Here is a 21,689-nt window from a genome sequence, read left to right on the forward strand (position 1 = left end):
TTGGTGACTCTGTTTCCTGCAGTTTCTCCAAGAGGCACACAGTGTCCCATCACAACACTACATTCTACCATGGCAGGAAGAAGAGGGTGTGACCTCCCATATCCATATTAAAATGCCACCTTTCTTTCAGACAGTGAATTTTGGTGTCACTGTCCTTTGGCCCTGCACTGATTTCTAAGTCAATGCAACAGGAGTCTCTTTAATAGCCTCTGTATCTACATTTGAACTCTCCTGTGTAAAAAAGACTTTATTCACAGGGGCACATGGCAAAGTTGGGGCTTCCAGTGCAGCCCATAAACTATGGCTGGATTCTGGGAAATAAGAAAGGGCATTAGGGAGCTGATAGAGCCTTTTCCACTTCTCTGTGTGAATCGCTATTTTTAGAAGTTTCCAAAACAGCCAGAAGTCAACTGTAAAAGCTCCTTGATTTATCAAACCTTTGATATAAATATGCACTGCTTTTATAATTGAAAAATCCTATTATTTAAAAACAAAAGGGCAAATATGGTGGCGCAGGACTCTGGGAGACTGAGGCAGGAGGATCCCAAGTTCAAGGCCAACCCCAGCAATACACCAAACCCTGTTTCAAAATAAAAGATTTTTAAAAATGACTGGGTCATGTGGCTCAGTAATAAAATTCCTCTGAGTTCAATACCCAGTACCAAAAAATAGAAAAAAAAAAAAAAAGGTATTACAACAGGTAATTATCAAAGGTTCAAATCAATGATGGGGCAGGAGGTACTCTGGGCAACTGAGAGCCTAGATAGAGTGGATTAGATTATAGAAGAGGACAGTGAGGAACCTGGGTGGGAGAACCTGGGAGGATAGAACAGTAGATGCTGGCTGGGGTTGTTAAGATTCTCCCCACTAGAGGCCCTCATTTAAATTTGAGGCCTCCTCTGTTGTCTCTATCTGTGCTTCCGATAGCCAGGTCATGGACCCACAGGGACTGGACACCACACAAAAATGCAAGTAATTGGCTGATCTGAACCTGGAGTTTCTTGTCCTGACCCAGGGCCCCTCCTCACCTTTCTCCTGTCTGTTTTCTGAGCTAGCTGGCTAGTTCTCACTAGGCCAGGCACTTAGGTTCTCACACTTATTTTGTTTTCTCAGACAAAACCTTAAACCGTGGCAGGTGGCAGATTCTATCTGCTGCTTTATAAAAGCCAGCTCACCTTTCTCAAATAGAAGCTGCTTTCAATTTAAAAGCTAATTAGGAGAAAGGTAGGAAATTGAAACCAGCTTCCCCACCCCACCCCTCACCTGTCTTTTATGTAAAATAGCTGCAAAGTTGCCAAACTGATCTAGTTACCAGCTCCTGTGATCAAAAGTCCTTCTTCCTACCTCAAGGATTTTTCCAGCAAACACCTCCCTTCTACCTCTCTAACCCAGAAGGATGCATGGAATCGCAGGGTTAGGATGGACGTTGGGGATGCATCCATTCTCAACATACTCACTGAGCTCGCCCATGTGCCAGTCAGTCACTAGGTTAAGCACAGAAATTACATGGACCTGACTCCCTAGTGGTGGAGACCAGAGGCTTCCCAAGTGAGTTCTATGCAGCCAGATTTGGGAAGCACATTCTAATGGAAACCCCTTTGTTTTCTGTTATGTCATTGATGTTTATGTAGCCTTTCTAATTATTTTTTTAAATTTATATATGACAGTAGAATGCATTATAATTCTTATTACACATATAGATCACAATTTTTCATATCTCTGGTTGAACACAAAGTATGTTCACACCAATTTGTGTCTTCATACATGTACTTTGGTTAATATTCATCACATTCCACCATCATTTCTAACCCCATGCCCACTCCCTTGTCCTCCCACCCCTCTGCCCTATCTAGAGTTTGTCTATTCCTTTCATGTTCCCCCTCCCTACTCCACTCTGAATCAGCCTCCTTATATCAGAGAAAACATTCAGTATTTGGTTTTTGGGGATTGGCTAACTTCGCTTAGCATTATCTTCTCTAACTCCATTCATTTACCTACAAATGCCATGATTTTATTCTTTTTATTGCTGAGTTATATTCCAGTATGTATATATGCCACATTTTATCCATTCATCTATTGAAGGGCATCTAGGTTGGTTCCACAGTTTAGGTATTGTGAATTGTTCTGCTATAAACATTACAGGCTGTGTCCCTGTAATATGCTGTTTTTAAGTCCTTTGGGTGTAGCCCGAGGAGAGGGATAGCAAGGTCAAATGGTGGTTCCATTCCTAATTTTCCAAGAAATCTCCATACATTTTTTCATAATGGCTGCATCAATTTGCAGTCCCACCAGCAATGTGTGAGTGTACCTTTTCCCCCACATCCTCACCAACACTTATTGTTGTTTGTATTCATAATAGCTGCCATTCTTTTTATGAATTATTTTTATCTCCTCCCACAAGATTCTATGGCAATGAACATTAGGCCCTACATGATGTGCCAATCCTGGAATATCAAATGCAGTCAGTCCCTCTGGATGTCTCACATAGGGGTCCCCCAGGTGTCACCTTGTGTGTCAGTATCCATACCATCATGACAAAAGCCAGGATTGAGCTGAGGCCTCACCTCAGACCAATTTGGATTTGCTGAGCATCTCACAATGGGGGTAGGGTCTTTTTTTTTTTTTTGGTACCAGTGATTGAATTCAGGGGCACTCAACCACTGAGCCACATCCCAGCCCTATTTTGTATTTTATTTAGAGAGAAGTTCTCACTGAGTCACTTTAGCACCTTGCCATTGCTGAGAATGGCTTTGAACTCACAATCCTCCTATCTCAGCCTTCCCAGCCTCTGGGATTTCAGGCATGCGCCACGGTGCCTGTCGAGGTAGGATTTTTATGTGTCATTTTCCTTGCTTGGGGAGCAGGGTCTGCTGTAGACTGCCTCTTTGTAAGATATTCAGGGAAGGGCCTCCACAGCAAATCCACGTTAATCAACATAAGCTGACTGCAATAATCATGAGCCTCTCCTTTGCAGGAACAAGCGTGAGAATGTTCTATCAAACTTGTAATTATCACTTATGATACTCTTGCTATGAATAGAATAATCATGTGAGAATAAAGATACCACTTTCAGACTTAGTATCCACCAGTGCCCTAGTTCCATGGTCTCCTTTCCTGCCCTTCCTCTATGCAGCTGCCAGAGTGGCCTTAGGAATAAATGTGAGCATTGGCCACGTTACTACCTCACCTAGATTTCCCTGTGACTTCTCAGGGTGCAGAAGTCCTGAAACAAAATACTCCAAGCCTCATCCCTTGTCATGACCTCGCCCTACCATTTCTGCAGTTTCCAAACGTCATGCTGTTTCACATCTCAACATGTTTGCGCCTGCTCCTTTTCTACTGGGAATGGAGTAGAGCTTCCTCCACTTCATGCCACCTTCATTCACTTGGTGAATTTAGCCACACTTGAGCTCTTCTTGTGCTGGACTGTCAGACTCTTTACTAAAAGATCTGGGTCTCAGCTTAGGATCTCAAAGCCTAACACAGTATCTCATGCTTATAGGCACTTAAATATTTCCTGAAGGAAAAAAAGAAGGGGAGAAGGAAAGAAAGAAGAGGAGGAGCCGGACATCCTAGTATTTGTCCTGAAAGACTTGACACAAATCCAAGGAGTCTAGGAGTCAACGGAGCTTTGACTTCCACTCTCTCTGGTTGGTCACCCACTGTTTCCCAGTGTGGCTTCATTCACTCTTCTAGTGGCTTTCATTCCCACTAGAGCTCTCCTGCACCCTGGCACTTATTTTCGGAAGGAAAGCTTCCTAATTGCTTAATTCTCACACAAGAATCCCATCTCAAATGCCACTAAGTTTTCAAAAAGAATGCCAGGAAAAGGAATTATGTGTCCAAATAAATGAACCTCAACTCAAGGATGATATTTTAGGTGCTGGGGAAGTAAAGAGATGGTTCATGAACCCAGCCAGGCAGGAGCACATTCCCATTATGGGTCACACTGACCTGATCATGTAACCTCCACATCAGGGTGAAGGAAAGAGGAACACAGAAAGGTGGAATCTCCAACTGCCTGTCCCACATCCATGTCCTCTTCCTGGGCATTCTGCTTTCCCCCTTCCCTGATTTGCATTCTCATTGCAGTGGGCCGGACCCCAACATGCACATGCTCCAGGGTACAACCTGCCTCTTCACTTTGAAAGCTAAATATGACCAGATCTGGTCCCCCATTTAGAGCTAGTTAGAGCAGAATTTCAAGATTCACTGCCTCATCTTATTACCTTAGACAGAGACCTGGATGTCCTCATATGCAAAGTTCGGAGAAGCAGAGGAATACTTAGCAGGCATCAGGCCACTCTTGTCCCCTGTCCCTAGACCACCAGCCTTTTCAGAAAGGCACACCTCCATCAAAGAATCCAGCCTCAGTGGAACCTAACAAGCTATTTTTCTGGTTATTTTTTCAGTTGGCTCCTCCTTGTTTCTTCCTCCTCTTCATTTAAAAGAAAGAAAAAAAAAATCCCTAGTACCTGGTTGTGGCTAGATGGACAGATGAAGCTCAAGTTCAGTGATATCAACTCACAGCTTCCTCCTTACAGCCTCTGTAATCCTTTCCTAGAGGTCAGAACAAATGTATTCAAATGCATTGTTCAAAACAAATGTATCAACAGAGAGAGGCAGGTGATCAGGAGAGAAAACCTTTAGGGATTTTCTACAGAGCAAACAGGTTAGAGGATTAGCCCAGCAGACCTTGAAAAGACCTGGAAGAAGAAAATCTCCAGCCAAGGGATTTAACTGTTACCACCAACACAGACCTTCGGCAAATCATGGTTTCTCCCTCTCTGCTACTTCTAGCCAAGAGTCTACCCTTAAATCCCCTTTGTGGTGCACAAGGAAGCCCAGGATGCCTAGACAGGGAGGAGCTGCCTCCTGATTACACCCACAGCCAAGGCTGGACTCTGGAGACCCATTAGCATAGTGAACATGACTTGCCACTTGGGAGGACCAGGTTCTTATCTCACTGATGCCATATCCTCTGGGGGCCCACCTACCAGCCTCTGACCCTGGTGGAGATGGAAGGAGGAGACCCTGGCCATCCTTGAGTGATGGGCATGAGATAAGCCTGGAAATCCAGAAACCAGGAGTCATTTTCGAATGCACTTAGTGCAACCTGCTGATTCAGGAGTCCACTAATGGAACTTGAAAAACCATGATTCCAGTAGCAAACTTTTGGAATATATAATATGATGACCTCATTTTACAGATGGAGAAAAAGAGGCTAAAGTCAACCAAATGACTTGTCTAAGATAACACAACTAATGGTAGCAAACCTAAGTTTATGTACGGCCTAAGTCCTCAAGTGTCTTTTTACTGTGTCATACTGCCATACAGTGATCTTTTCTGAACTCTTTTGTATTCTACAATGAAACATGGGGACAAGAGATTGTAAACTACTTCCACTCCAAAGATCTCAAATTAAAATAAGTTCATGCTTTTATTCCAGTAGTACCTGAATATAGAATACAACAGAAACACTTAGAAAGAAGCATTTTTCTACAAATTAGACACTAAATTTCCTATAATATAAAGTAGATTTGTGCATTATGCAGGCAGGTTAAAGAAGATGATTTCTGGGGCTGGGGATGTGGCTCAAGTGGTAGTGCGCTTGCCTAGCATGGGTGGGTCGCGGGTTCCATCCCCAGCATCATATAAAATTTAAAAAAAATAAAATAAATAAAGATGTTGTATCCACCAAAAACTAAAAAATAAATATTAATAAATTCTGTCTCTCTGGCTAAAAAAAAAGGAAGAAAACGAGGATGATTTCTGAGGCTGTTTCCATTCTTTGAGATTTATTCCATCCTATGCAGGTGTTATTTTTTCTGCTCAAAGTCACCTAGCTCACAGCTTCTTTGAGCAACTCCATTGTTTCTGGGCTGGTGATAAGGTAGAATATCATGACTAGTGGGGAGGATGTGACAGAGTAAAGCCACTTACTTCTTAGCAGCCAGGAAGGGGACGGGGGGAGACTGGGACAAGATATACTGGTCAAGGATATGCCCCAGTGACCCACCTCCTCCATCTAGGCTCCATCTCCCCAAGTCTCCACCACCTCCCATCTGCACCACCAGCTGGAGACCAAGCCTTCAACATGCAAACTTCTGGGGTGTGGGAGACCAATCTAGCACTGACTAGGTCTGACTCCCCTGCTGAGCAGTGTGGCATCCATCCGGTGGCGGTCACGCTGCTGGTTAGCCTGGGTCTTCTAGGGTTCTAGAGACTGTCTTCGTGCAGGGGCGTGTCTCTCCACATATCCAGGGATCCAATCACCTCACCTGTCCTTGTAACCATGACCCCCTTGACTTTCATTGGATAGGATTTCCTAAGAATTTAGATTTCCCTAATAAAAGAGTGCTTGCTCTCTCACCAGCCTCTCCTGTAGTTCCTGGCTCTCCCATTCTGGAGCTTGGTTTAAAGGTAAATCGTGTGTCTGTGTTTTATTTCTAATGCCTTGGGAATTTCCCCTGAGTGACCTTGAGTTAGCGGGCTCTGCTGGATGCAGATTGCACTGGAGTACATTTCAGAATCAAACTACAACAATATTGAAACTCCAAAACATTGACAATACCAAATGCTGGCAAGAAGGTGTAAGAGCAATTCTCATTCACTGATGGTGGGAATGGAAAAATGGTACAATCATTTTGGAAGAGAGTCTGACTGTTTCTTACAAAGCCAAATATATCTCAGTACGTGATCCAGCAACCATGCTCCTTGATATTTGCCCAAATGAATTGAAAACTTGTTCACATAAAAACCTGAACTTGAATGTTAATAGCGACTTTATTCATAACTTCTCCCTAAATAGGAAGCAACCATAATGTTCTTTAACAGGTAAATGGATAAACAGGTATACCAATGCAATGCTGTAATTGTAAACCTCTAATCTACATATTGTGGGGTCAGGCTCCAAATTCCTTAATAGGACACCCATAGCACAAGAGTTAAAAACAAGAATTAACAAATGGGACTTACTCAAACTAAAAAGTTTTTTCTCACCAAGAGAAATAATAAGAGAGGTAAATAGGGAGCCTACATCATGGGAACAAATTTTTACTCCTCACACTTCAAATAGAGCCCTAATATCCAGATTATACAAAGAACTCAAAAAAAAAAAAACAATAAGATAACAAATAGCCCAATCAACAAATGAAAGGACCTGAACAGACACTTCTCAGAGGAGGACATACAATCAATCAACAAGCACACAAAAAAATGCTCACCATCTCTAGCAGTCAGAGAAATGCGAATCTAAACCACCCTAAGATACCATCTCACTCCAGTAAGATTGACAGTCATTATGAAGTCAAACAATAACAAATGCTGGCGAGGATGTGGGGAAAAGGGTATACTTGTACATTCCTGGTGGGACTGCAAATTGGTGCAGCCAATTTGGAAAGCAGTATAGAGATACCTCGGAAAGCTGAGAATGGAATCACCAGTTGACCCAGCTATTGCTTTTCTCAGTCTATTCCCCAAAGACCTTAAAAGAGCATACTATAGGGATACAGCTACATCGATGTTCATAGCAGCACAATTCACAATAGCTAGACTACATGCCCTTCAATAGATGAATGGATAAAAAAATGTGGCATTTATACACAATGGAATATTACTCAGCACTAAAAAATTACAAATTCATGGCATTTTCAGGGAAATGGATAGCATTAGAGCAGATTATGCTAAGTGAAGCCAGCCAATCCCTAAAAAACAAATGCCAAATATCTTCTTTGATATAAGGAGGGCAACAAAGAACAGAACAGGGAGGAGGAGCATGAGAAGAAGATCACCATTAAATAGGGACGAGAGGGGGAGGCAAAGGGAGACAGAAGGGAAATTGCATGAAAATGGAAGGAGACCCTCATTGTTATACAAAATTAGATATAAGAGGAAGTGAGGGGAAAGGGAAAAAAAAACAAGAGAGAGAAATGAATTACAGTAGATGGGGTAGAGAGAGAAGATGGGATGAGAGGGGAGGGGAGGGGGATAGTAGAGGATAGGAAAGGCAGCAGAATACAACATACACTAGGTTGGCAGTATGCAAAAAAGTGGATGTGTAACCAATGTGATTCTGCAATCTGTATACGGGGTAAAAATGGGATTTCATAATCCACTTGAATCAAATGTATGAAATATGATATGTCAAAGGCTTTGTAATATTTTGAACAACTAATAATAAAAAAATAATGTGAAAAAAAGACATTGAGGAGCCTTACTGACATATTGCCAAATGAAAGAAGCCAATCTGAAAAGGTGCAGTACTGTATGATTTCAACTACAGAATATTCTGGAAAAGGCAAAATCATAGAGTTAGCAAAATGAGAGATTGCTAGGGTTTTGGGGGGAGGTGGGGTCAGGATTAACTAGGTGGAGAATGTGGTATTTTTAGGTTAGTAAAATTATCCCGTATCATGCTGTGATGGTTTGTATGTAATAATATATATTTTTCAAAACCCATGGAATGTGCAACACAAAGGATGCAGCCAAAAGTAAATCATCGTTTTAGTCAGCTTTTTCACGGCTGTGACTAAATGACCCGACCAGTACAATTATAGAGGAGAAAGAATTTATTTGAGGGCTCATGATTTCAGAAGTCTTAGTCCATAGAAGGCTGGCTCCATTTCTCTGGGCTTGAGGTGAGGCTGAACATCATGGCAGAGTGCGTGGCAGAGGGAAACAGCTCACATCAAGGTGATCAAGAAGCACAGACTCCACTTCCATGTACAAATATATAATCCAAGGGCACAACCTAATTTCCCTCCTCCTTTAGCCTCACCCTACCACTTCAGTTACCACCCAGTTAATCCCTATCAGCAGATTAAATCACTGATTGCGTGAAGAGTCTCACAACCCAATCATTTCTCCTTTGAGCCTTCTTGCACTGTCTCACACATGAGCTTTTTGGGAACACCTCACATCCAAATCATAACAATCATTATTAGTTAATAATGCATCAATATAGGTTGCTAAGTTATAACAACTTTCCAGTAATGCAAGATATTAATAACAAGATAAAAAAAGGAAGGTGATGAAGTATCTGGGAACTCTCCTCTCTTCTATTCAATTTTTCTATAAATCCAAAACTACTCTAAAAAATTAAGAATATAAAAACTGGCAAGCTAACAAACCAGATGAAGGTATTTGCAGTATATGATATTGGTAAGGATTAATAGACAGAATATATTAAATATTCTACAGATTAATAGGAAAAAGACAACACCATAGAAAAAATATTTACACAATAAAGACAAAAACAGTGAGTTTAAAGAAGAGGAAATATAAATGGCCTGTTAATATATGAAAGGGGGTTTAGTCTTGTTAATAACAATCATCCAAATGCAAGTTAAGATACAATAAAAAATTGTTTCTTACCTACAAAATTGGCAAGATAAAAAGTCACATAATGAAGAGTGATAAAATGGATGTGGAACAACTGAAACTTGTGTGCCCTGCTGGTGACAAAGTGCACTGGTGCCAATGCTTTGGAAAACAGTTTGGCATTACCTGGTAAAGTCAAAAATTCACATATTCATTACCTAGCAAGTCCCTGCCAAGGTAAATACCCAGAAATGGCTACCCATTTGCACTAGCAGACATGCACAAGAACGTTCATGGCAGAATTATTTTTAATAATAGAAACACAAGAAGAAACAGAATGTCCAATGACTGATGAGATAAGCATGCCCAAGCAACAGGGCAGAACAGTTAAACTGATAATCAGGTTCCCAAGAACAAAGGTGATATTTATTCACAATATCTGAGATTCAAAGCACAGGTAATGATCCATCTCAATAGAACCCTGGATAATCCAAGGACAGCCACATGCAGTGGCAGGTAGGGTAGTGTAGGACTGAGCATGAAAATCACATAGCAGAACACTTCACAGTATGATTCCTGTATATAAAAAATGAGAACATGCAAAATTAACCAACATATACTGTGCAAGGCTTGGAAATATACACAGGAAAACAACAGAATAATAGCTGTAAAATTCAAGCAAGAGGTTAGCTCAGAGGTATTAGGATGAGATTCAATGGGGAAGAACACTCAGGGGACTTCTTCAACTCCATGTTGGGCACACACAAGGGTGTCCATGGTATTATTATTCTTTATAACTTACATATATTTCTTAAATATATATATATTAATAATGAGAAGCAATTTTTTAAAAGCATTCATGAATTACAAAAGAAAACCTGAATCCTGATTTCAGGTTTAATTACCAGGATGACTTTGAGATGTTGTTTTTCTCTGTAAAACGGGGGTGATAACTACCTTAAGATTTTTGAAAGGAGCAAATATACAAAACTAAACCCAAATGGGTAGGGTGGGGATTTTCTTCTAGTATCTCCTTAAACACCCGTGTTGGACAGGTACTCCATTTTTCATAAACTCTAGAGTGAAAAGTAGCTATTTTTTCTGATTCATTTTATCAGTCAGAAACTCCCTCCTAAGCCGCTCACTTAAGCATCCCTTCCACAATAAGAAATGCAATCTCCAATATTTGTTCTCTTCTCTCTCTAAATTATAGCAGCAATGGGAATGGAAAACAAAGAAACTGGTACTTACCGCATAGATCTCAGGAGGAAAAGTGGGACCCTGGGAGAGAATGGAAAGAAATTGCATAATTGTGCTCCTTCAAGGCTCCAAATCCATTCCAAATTACATTACATAATAGTATATGCCTAACTTTCATTGAGATGCCAACTCTAGATTGGTTGTAAGTGGTTATAGTTTAAATGGTTTGACGATTTAGTTTATGAGCATTACAAGTTCTTCTAATCTGAACCTTTCATTTGCAATGAAAGGTGAATTCATTACCATAGATAATAGTGTGCTAGTGTGCCCCCCCCCAAAAAAAGACCTAAACATGTCTGGCAACTGGAATGTGTTCTTCAGTTTTGGGTGTAATTTCCATTCTTTCCTTAGTAATGCCAAATGGTTGGACTGGGTTTCTTTGTTTCATTTTGGTTCTGCTTTTTATAAAAGGACTGCTTATAAGAGACAGAAATGAGACAGAGGGAAGGACCCTCAGATACCTTCTTCTACTGTGTGAGACTCAGTTAGGAGCCTGTCTCATAAAACCCCGTTCTGTTAAATGGAAAGAGAAGTAAAAGTGAAAGCATATTCTAAAATCTGCCAGCCAGAGAGTTCAGGTTCTCTTACCTCATTAATACCACTGCAGTCAGGGAATATAAGACTAATTATTCCAGGTTCACAAATGGTCAGGGACTTCATGACCTAATTGAGATCTCACAGCTAGAATTAAAATGAACATCTGTCCACACATGATAGAAAATAACTAACAAATGTCTATAATCCCTAGAAATTCTGATTTTAGTAGTCTTTAAAACTTTATTGGGAGATTCTAAATATATAACCAAGGAGGAAAAAAAAACACTGTCAATTGCAAACCTAACCACGAAGGAAAATGAGAGCTAGTCATTACCATTCTCAACATTTTCACCAAAATATCTGGCCTTCCTACGAAGAATCTCAATTTTAAGCCCCATAATAATTTGTTAACCTGTTTTCTTTTTGACTGTATCTCCAACACCTGAAACAGTGTCTGAAACAAGTAGATACTAAGTATTTAAAGGGGCAAATAAATAAACACTCCTGGGTTTTATTCCACAAGGACACTTCAAGTGCTAGTCTGTGCCAGTACTATCCTAGTTATGGGGATTCAGTACTGATTCAGTCTAAGGATACTGAATGTCCCTTTTACAGCATGTGTTCCACCATAAATATAATGCAGGCTACCTAACACAACTTTTCTAATAGCCACGTTAAAAAGTAAAAAGAGACAGGTGCAATTAACAATATATTTTACTTAACATATTCAGGATACTAGTTTAATATGAGTTGATCCAAAATTATTTTTACAAATTCCTTAAGGTATTAATTGATATGTTATAAAATTCACCCAATTCTTAAATAACATTTAATAAGTTATTTTACACTCATACAAGTCTTCGAGATCTGCTGTATATTTCATATTCACAGAACGTCTCCATCTGGACCCGCCACACACCAAGGGCTCCATAGCCTCATATGGCCAGTGGATACCATGTTGGGCAATCCTATTGTGGAGGGTGAGACAAGCAATAAACATGCAACTGAAAAGGGTAGGAAAGGAAAGACTGTGTAAAGAAGTGAAGACAGCAATTGAATGATTTAAAGGATTTAAGAAAAATAAGAAATAAAGTAGGTACTTTAGTAGGTACCTGCACTCACAATGCAGAAAAGAGAAATTGTGTCTGTAGCACATTTCTGGATGTACTTTGTCACACCTATTTAATTGTCAGGGATGCTGAAGAGTCATATCCTAAATTAACAGCACTCTCTTCCCCATGGCCTTCTCCCAGGTTCTCCTCCTGGCATGACCCAACCTGATATTTGGAGTCCTGACAGCTCCTCAAATCCCAGAAATCAGCTGCAAGCCAATGTAGTTTTCTTTGAAGAGAGAAGCAGGAAAATCAATGTCCTCCAGCTTACTAGCTGAGAGGCCCGAGGTCCAGAGGGAGTATCTGCTGCTTCTCCCAGAAGTTAGGATAAACTATAACACAGAGCATATCCTAAAGTGCATTGAGGACCACTGTGAGAGTTCTTTGATCCTCATCAACTAAGCAGAAAAGATGGAGAATCTCTACCAGCAATGAAGCCAAAGGGAAGACGGCTCTCTAGTGGTCATGTTACACATTTCAGTCAAACGAATGGGGTCACTGTGAAACGAATCCCTTATAACTAGATGGAGGACTGCACCATTGTCTTCAGGACAAATGAAATCAATTTTTTTTTAAAATCCTGAGGCTAAATTATTACCAAGTTACATATTTAAAATATTTTAATCTGGGATGTAGCTCAGTGTACAGTACTCACCCAGAACAAGGTCCTGGGTTCAACCCCTAGCATAGAAAAAAATAATAATAATTAAATATTGGATTAATAATATGATTTTTGTTTATAATATATACTATTAAATACTGAAAATGGAAATTATGGCTAATGTGCTTAAATATTCAAAATGCTTTTTTAACACGTGGCTGGGGCAATTGATATGCTAAGATTCACAGCCCTTCATTTCCAGTGTTATCATAAGTGAAGGGATTATAATTCATATGATTCACTTTTATCCACCAATTAATGTCATATGTGTCCACTGAAACTTAGAATTTCACATGCAGAGGACAGTTATTGATGTGTTTGTACTTCCTTACTCAATCCTATTAAATTCAAAGGGATAAAAAATCCATTGGGGAATGCCAATTGATGGTGAAAAGATGATTATTTAAATCCCACCAGAATATTTAGCAATGTAAAGACCATAGTTACAAGTTTAAATACTAGTTAAAAATGATACTGGGAGCTGGGCATGGTGGCATATGCCTGTAATCCCAGTGGTTTAGGAGGCTGGGGTAGGAGGATCACAAGTTAAAAGCCAGCCTCAGCAATTTATTTAGTGAGGCCCTAAGCAATTTAGTGAGAACTTGTCTCATAAACAAATAAAGGGCTAGGGGTGTGGTTCAGTGGTTGAGCCCTCCTGGGTTCAATCCTTAGTACCAAAAAGGAAAAAAAAAGATACTATGAACTTGCTGATAGCAATTGTAAAATACAACATAAATGAGTTGATGTGCATGTGGTATTTATATTTTTTATTCCTGTCATTATAGCTACAGAAAATTTGCTTTCCTTAAAATTAACTTAAATGCATAAAGAACTTTTTAGAACAACATTTAGCAGAGTTGGTACTACTAATCAGAGGCACAGAATAGAGTGGTTACATATATGGATTTGAATTCTGTCCTCCAGACTTAGTGATCTAGTTAACCTTGCTCAGTTTCCCCACCTGCAAAAATAGAATAAAAGCACCTGTCTCTAAGGGTTCATGCAAGAGTCATTTGACCACTCAATAAATGAGTTCAAGCAGATTTTAAGACAAAAGAAGAAGAAAATGAAAAAAAGAAAAACTGCAAGTTGCAAAACTCATGAAGATTTTGCTAAACTAAAATTATGACTTATTCATTCTGACGTTGTAAAACTATAAAATTTAATAGAATATTGTATTTATTATATTATCATGTTTGCTTTAGATTTACTGTGTCAAATATTTTAAGGTAATTTTCATCAAAAGAAATACGTTTTAGATACTAATAATATTAGTACCTACAAATTGCAAAATAAACTCTTGCTATTGCATGTGGTAAAGGCAGAGGTGGGGTGTAGAATGATGGATGGGCTTGGTAGTCCATTCTTGGGAGTTGTAATTCTGAGGCACAGAAAGCTATGACTAAATCAGGAACACTACCTGGAGAAAGTGAACTGGGGTTATAATTTCAAGGACATGGTCTGTGATCTGTGAGAGGATCTAGGGAAGGCCCCAGTAGGCAGCTGAAGGCTGACTCTCCCAGTTAGTAATGCAGGCTGGATGCTTTGGGCTATAGTTTGCTGCAAAACATTCTGAACAAACATCCTAGTCAAAAGGAGCTTTTTAATACCCTGAGGAATTCAGACTGAGATTAAAAAATACATATAATATAGACGTTGATCTCATAGACAGTAATCACACTCACTACATCATAGGGTCTTACCTTCAGTGCTCTGCCTTCAGTTAGTTGAGGCAGAGTAAAAAGAGATGGCCTCTGTGTTAGGGGAAACACATTTTCTGGAAATGTTCTTGAATACTTGTTCAGAATTATTGCAGGACATTGCTGGTATGGTTGCAGGTATGAGGAAGAGAATAAAAGGTACTGTGGATAAGTCACTAATCCAGAGGCTCCCAAATGCAAGCTGCCTGTTAGATGAAATCTTCCCTGTCTGGCTGCTTTTCCCTCCAAGCCCACACAGACCTCCACCAATCAGCTGGGGCCTTCATATCTTCCCCTTATACTATCCTCAAAGGTGCTTGGGCATAACAACTGCCAGGTTTCAAGATTTCACAATGATATCTCTTGTCACTAGTTGAAATTCATGAATCCTTTCCTTCACAGAGGTGAAATTTTGCTTCTTTTTTGCTTTCAAAATTGGGAAGGAAGTCAAACTCGGTTTCCTTGGCTTTTTATTGTCCATCTGAGTCTTCCAGGAAGGAGAGCAGAAAAAATTAATTGGCAGTAGGAATAAAATATAAGTAATGGTCCACACCTTCAGAGAGAAGAAAGAAGGGTGGGCCTGAAGGAAAGAAGCGGGCAGACACAAAATCAAGGGCGAACTTGACTCTCTGCTTTTCCTCTTGCCTCCCTTCTAGTGGTCTGATAGGGTTTGGAGGGCAAAGGGAGAGGCAGGAGCCAGGGAAGGAGGAGGAGTAAAGCACGTGGTTAGCAGTTTAAGACCCCCAGCAAACACCATTTCCCCTAGTTAACTGCAAAAGAAACCCCATTCTATTGCCACAAATACAATATTCCCCCCTACAATAGGCATACACTAGTTCGCTACTGGGTTAGATTAATGCCTACAGAAAAAGAAAGGAGGAAGTTTGGTAGAAACTTTTTCTCTGGATCTTATTCATCTATTTTGTACCTTCTTCATGCAGAGCACAATTCTATGACTAATTAACTGACTGCAAGATGGAAAGACTTGGAGATGGGGGCAGGATGAGGAAAGTGTTAGGGGAGTGATATTGGCCAAATTATAGAGTTATATTGTGTGCATGTATAAATATGTGCAACAGATCCCATCATTATGTAAAACTATAAAGCACCAATAAAAATGTCACAGAAAGAAACAGATAGAAAGATTTGTATAATACCATGGAATCTAATTAGAGAAGTGATTCATATAACTGGATGGTGAGCCTTCGAAGTTTCCTGGGACACTTATACATTAGCAAAACATTGTGGAATCTCCATGCTGTGTCCCTTGGAAGTCCCTTTACAGTCTCTAACTCTATCAAGAGCTATGGGAATAAAATACACAAGAAATAGGGGCAGAACAGGGACCAAATCAAACCTCATCCCGGCTTCTGCACATCACTCACTCCACACTGGTAAGCTCTTGCAGACACTATAATCAACATGGTGGTGTCACCATGTTGAAACTATTCAAAGACTAAAGACAAATCAGGATACTTATTGCAGCATGAATATTTAAAAATTAGAACTTACTTATCTCTAAATGATGGGAAATTTAAAATATGGCACACATATATTTTATGGGATGTGATGCAATCATTTTTTTCAATGAGGTAAATCAAAGAAGCCAGCCCCCCAAAACCAAAGGCAGAATGTTCTCACTGATAAGTGATGCTAACACACAATAAGAAGGAAGGGAAGGGAAGAATAGACAAAGGGGAATGAATGGAAGGGCAGTGGATGGGAATAGGAAAGACAGTAGAATGAATCAGATTTAACTTTCCTCTGTTCATATATGAACACGTGACCAGTGAAACTCCACATCATGTTCAACCACAAGAATGGGAAGTTACACTCCATGTATGTATGATATGTCAAAAAAAATCTTGTCATTAAAATTAAAAAAAAACAAATACAAAAAAACTTTTTAAAAATAAAAATAGAAGAATCACTTTATAGCTATCTTAAAGTAAACATTAATCAAAATGATATGGCATAGGCTTAAGGAAAAGTAAGACTCAAGGAATATGATAAGTTTATTTTATATTGTTTATTTAATAAATAACCAGTTAGTAATCAATAGCTACTCAATGTCAGGGAAAGGAATCACCCCTAAGGAATAGGGGTGAATATTACTATAGAAATTTTGAATTCATATCTTGCCTTTTATATCTGTATATACCTAGGATTGAATATTTTAAAAAATAAAGAAAAGAAACCTGAAAAAAAATTAAATGGCTATGATTGGATCTCAAAAAAAAGTGGTTGATCTTTATGTTTGCTCGTAACATAATGAGCAAAACCAGTAAAAGAACACATATAATATGATTCTATATTTATTTTTTAAAAGATGTTTGCATATTTTTTTATACAGGTATAATGAACGATTTGGAAGAAAGGAACTATAAAAAAAATTACTTCTGAGGAGTAGGACTGGGGAAGGTAAGATCATCAAGTTGTTTTGTTTTTTTAAGATATAGGATCTTGTCAAGTTGCCCAGGCTGGCCTTGAACTTCTAGGCCCAAGTGGTCCTCCCACTTCAGTCTCCCAAGTAGCTGGAACTACAGGCTGGTGTCACCATACCTGGCTAGGGGAACATTTATTTTCACACACACACACATGAAAAAAATCTTTGAAAAGTAAACAAAAAAGTGTTAGTCTCTTCTCTACTGATGCAGTTTGACTTCTTCCTTCCCTTCCTTCCTTCCTTCCTCTCTTTCTGCAAACGTTTGTTGAGTCAATTCCACCAGATACAGTCTGTGCTCTAAAGGAGAATTTGTTCTCCAGGAGAGGAGACCATGGAAGCAGACCATTACAGAGCATGTGATCCACACACTAACAGATATATCTAAAGAGTGCATGGAGCACACTTTGAGATTCTGGCTGACCCTGCTGGGAGAGTTGTGTTAACACTCCCACCTGAGAAAAGCAGCCTGTTCTTGAAGGATGAGGAGGATGGGCACAGAGCCAAGGTAAGATGGATGAGACTGCACAGAGAATAAAATGTGGATTTTCTAGAAACTGCAATCACAGGAATCAGACATCACTGGCAGAGGGTCAGAAAGGAGGGTTAGATTGTCATATAGTGTCATACGCATCATATAGTCCAAGTTAAAATCTTGAAGGCTACGTGATTGTGCTAAATATGAGCTGACAAGATCAGATTTGTGTTTTGGAAACATCTCTCTGGCAATAGCACGGAGCATGATTCCTAAGAGCTCAGTTAGCCATTTGGGGTGCATAGGTGAGAAATGATGAGGGCCTCAGCCAAAGCAGTGATGGAGAAGACAGAGAGCAAGTATGATCTTGGGGATAATTTGGGAGACTGAACATGTCAATTTTCACCTTCAACTGGACATAGGATTCGTAAAGTCCCAACACTGGAGAAAAACGAATACAACACTTTTTTATTCTAAGGCTCTTCATCAGTCTTCCCTTCATCTACTTCCCAGGAGAATGGAGACTGTGGAAGTAAATGTTCATCTTTCCAAACAACTGAAGCTCTTTTCTCTGTCCAGCTGTGGCAGCTCTGTACATAAAGAGAAGAAAGCCCTGAAGACAACGTGGGGACTTGAAGTCTAGCCTTGATGCTGCCATGATTCTGAATGAGCCCTATGTCTTCTCCAGATTTTCACTTTCCTTGTCTATAAAACAAGATGACCAGATGAACCAGATGACCTCCTAAAATTTTAATTCTATAAAAAACTGTCAGATTCTCTCTCTCTGTCTCTGTATCTCTCTCTCTCTCTCTCTCTCTCTCTCTCTCTCTCTCTCTCTCTCACACACACACACACACATACACACACACACACACACACACACACACACACACACACTGTTAGCATGGCCTTAGTCCTAAGCTTAAGCAACTCCATTTTAAAAACTCCAGTTTGAAACCTGCAGTCTCACTAAGCACACCCACAGAGCCCTCCAGCATGGTCACAAACAAGTTCTTTCCCCTCACCCTGATAAACAGAGTGAAGCCCCTGGCAGGCTGTCCTCACCTGATAAAAGGGAAAGGTGAGAAGATCAGGGTGGAGATCACCAGACAAGATAATTCTGACCCCAGGGTAAATTATGTCACTGAGAAATCCATTGGTAGCTGATAAGGATTGAAAGGGGGATCAAGAGCCCCAAACTTTAGTATAAATGATAGAGCAAATGAACAGGGATTCAGCCAGCCGAAACAAGGATGCACTCGAGCTGGAGAGCCTGATGAGGACCCGACATCCCATCACTCATCATCATTTCCTGATCCTCTGTATGATCCTCACCACTCTCAAACTCTACCACCTCGTCTGGACCTTGGTGAGAGACACAACTTCTCCCTCCTCCCCAGTCCTCAACTGGTCATCCACTCCACTCCAGGAAAAGCCTTCCTGGGTTCCGGACCTGGTCACTGCGGTCTGAGTGAGTGTGCATCTGCTGGACATAAAGCCTAAGGCTTAAGACTTTTGAACTTAGCATGTAGAGGGAATGTCTGTCATTAGCCTATCATGATTAAGTGTGTTTTGTGGTGCTTAGAATTAATCTAGAATTGTGTGCTGTGAATCAATCAATCTAGAATCATTTGCTGTGAATTGATTATGTCTATTGCAGAGCCTAGCATTAAGGATTGTCGTTTTCTTGATTAAGAACCTATAGAGTGAAACTGTATTGAGTAATTTGTGTGAATAAAGTATTGAAAGGGGAAGAAATGGGTGAACATTTTTTATTTCTCCCCTTGTCTGCATACATCACAATTTTGCCCCTTCCTGAAACATACTTTTATGACTTATTCCATTATTTCCCTCCCTTTCATGATTCTGTAGTTATCACAGACTATTTTGTGTCTTTCTTTATGTATTCAATCTGACTTCCAAAAATAACACTTGCTCCCTACTCAAAGATTTGAAAGTGCCATTTTTTAATCCTCAAAATATATGGCAAATGATGAAGAAAAAGAATTCAAATATGTCTATATTTGTATCTTGTTGCATGAAGGATTGAAGAAAACAAATTTACTTAGTTCAGAGCTAGAGTTAACAAATGTTCTTTTTTTGGAACCAGGGATTGAACCCAGGGGCACCTAATCACTGAGCCACATCCCCAGCCCCTATTGTATTTATTTAGAGATATGGTCTCACTGAGTTGCTTAGGGCCTCACTAAATTGCTGAGGCTAGCTTTGGACACATGGTCCTCCTGCCTCGCAAACCACTGGGATTATAAGCTTGCACCATAGCACCCGGCTTGGAGCGAATGTTCCTTTGAGAAATGAATCTATAAAATGAATCAAAAAAATTTGTTATTTTTATATAAGTAGATCGGAATTTCCCTACCTCTCCACACCACTCTCTTTCTTCTGGAATTCAACAGTATTTCTTTTTCTCATTTTGTCACCTGATCAATAGCTTTAATGTTAGTACTTAATTATCTTAGATGTATATATTTTTTTAATCTCATCTCCATGTGTGCCTCTTGGGGTCATGGATGATGAGCTTGTTTTTATTTACTTTAATTCCTTATAAGAACAAGCGAGGTCAGTGGCTTGTCCATTGAAAATTCTTGGTACCAATTTTCTGGAAGAATTGAAATCTAAAATCGTATAGATAATTCATCAAAAATGTTCAGAGCATAAACTGTGGGCCAGCAACTATGTTAAGCATGGGGAATTAAAGATAAAAAAAAACGGAATCCTTGTTTTCAAGGATTTGGGAGTCTGTAGGGCAAGACTGCCCCACAAACAATGGTAGCAGCATCATTGCACAGCATCTTCTACATATGTATTATCTGTGTGTAGAGTATTTCAATGTCCTCAAAGAAAATGTCTTCTGATATTTACCTGTTGTGATTTATGATTTCAGTATTTCCATAGCCATTGTTAGTAGCTTAATCTTTATTCCTTGGGACAAAAAAATGTGTCAGTGTGCTTGTGGGAATGTAAATTAATACAGTCATTGTGGAACACAATAAAAGATGCTTCAAAAAACTAAAAATAAAATTACCATACGACCCAGCAATGCCACGACTGGGCATATACCCAGAGGAGTTGAAATCTTGGTACCAAAGATACTTTCACCCCCATGTTTGTTGCAGCACCATTCACAATAGCCAAAATATGGGATCAACCCAGATGCCCTTAGCAGATGAATGGATAAAGAAAATATGGTATATTTACATATTGGATTACTAGTCAGACACATACACACACACACACACACACACACACACACACACACACACAAAAGAGTAGGTTGAAATTCTCACCATAAATATAATCATCACTATTCTTAAAAATCGTCTATGGATATTTATTTCATTTATTTATTTGTATGTGGTGTTGAGAATTGAACCCAGTGCCTCACACATGCTAGGAAAGCACTCTGCCACTGAGCTACAACCCCAGCCCGCATCATCACTATTTTTTTTCACAATAAACTCAAACCTAAGCTTCCTGAAAAACTCTAATATCAAAATAGGGATGACTAAGAACTTGACAGCCACTCCTTAAAGTACTAGCTTCATATAAAGTGATTAAGAAACAGCTTCCCCTTGTTTGAGTTTTCAACAGAGCTTATTTTTATTTTATTTTATTAAGAAATGTAGATAGAGACTGATAAATGCAATGGTATCAAGAAAAGAGCACTTCAAAACTTTTTCACTTTTATTTAAGGTTTTGACAATGAAGAGTTCATAAAATGTCATTATATTTGCTATATAATAATCATCAATTTCCAAATAGGAGACATATGCCATAGTACAGTATCCATTGTAATATGTGAAATGATTCTTTATTCTTACTATTAATAAGATTTGGCTAAAATACCAAACATCCTTGCAGTAAAACTGACAATATAACGTAAGTAGCTTATAAGTTTTCAAACTATCTCTTGAAAGAAATGAGAATGTTTCCCTTTGTCAGATACACTCTGAAAAGTTAAAGTGTCACAAAGGAACATCATGTGACTAGAAAAGTACAGCGCATGATACAGACTTCCTCCACATTAAACTGACAATCACTAAAAAAGACAATGACTTATGATACATAAGAAAACAGAACAGCTCTTCAGAAGGAATGACATGAGAAGGTATTTCTTATGAACAAACCTCTTTTTGGAGTCTTGAAGAGCTCTTTAGAG

Source organism: Callospermophilus lateralis, chromosome 12 (assembly GCF_048772815.1).
Source record: "Callospermophilus lateralis isolate mCalLat2 chromosome 12, mCalLat2.hap1, whole genome shotgun sequence".
NCBI classification, from domain to species: domain Eukaryota; kingdom Metazoa; phylum Chordata; class Mammalia; order Rodentia; family Sciuridae; genus Callospermophilus; species Callospermophilus lateralis.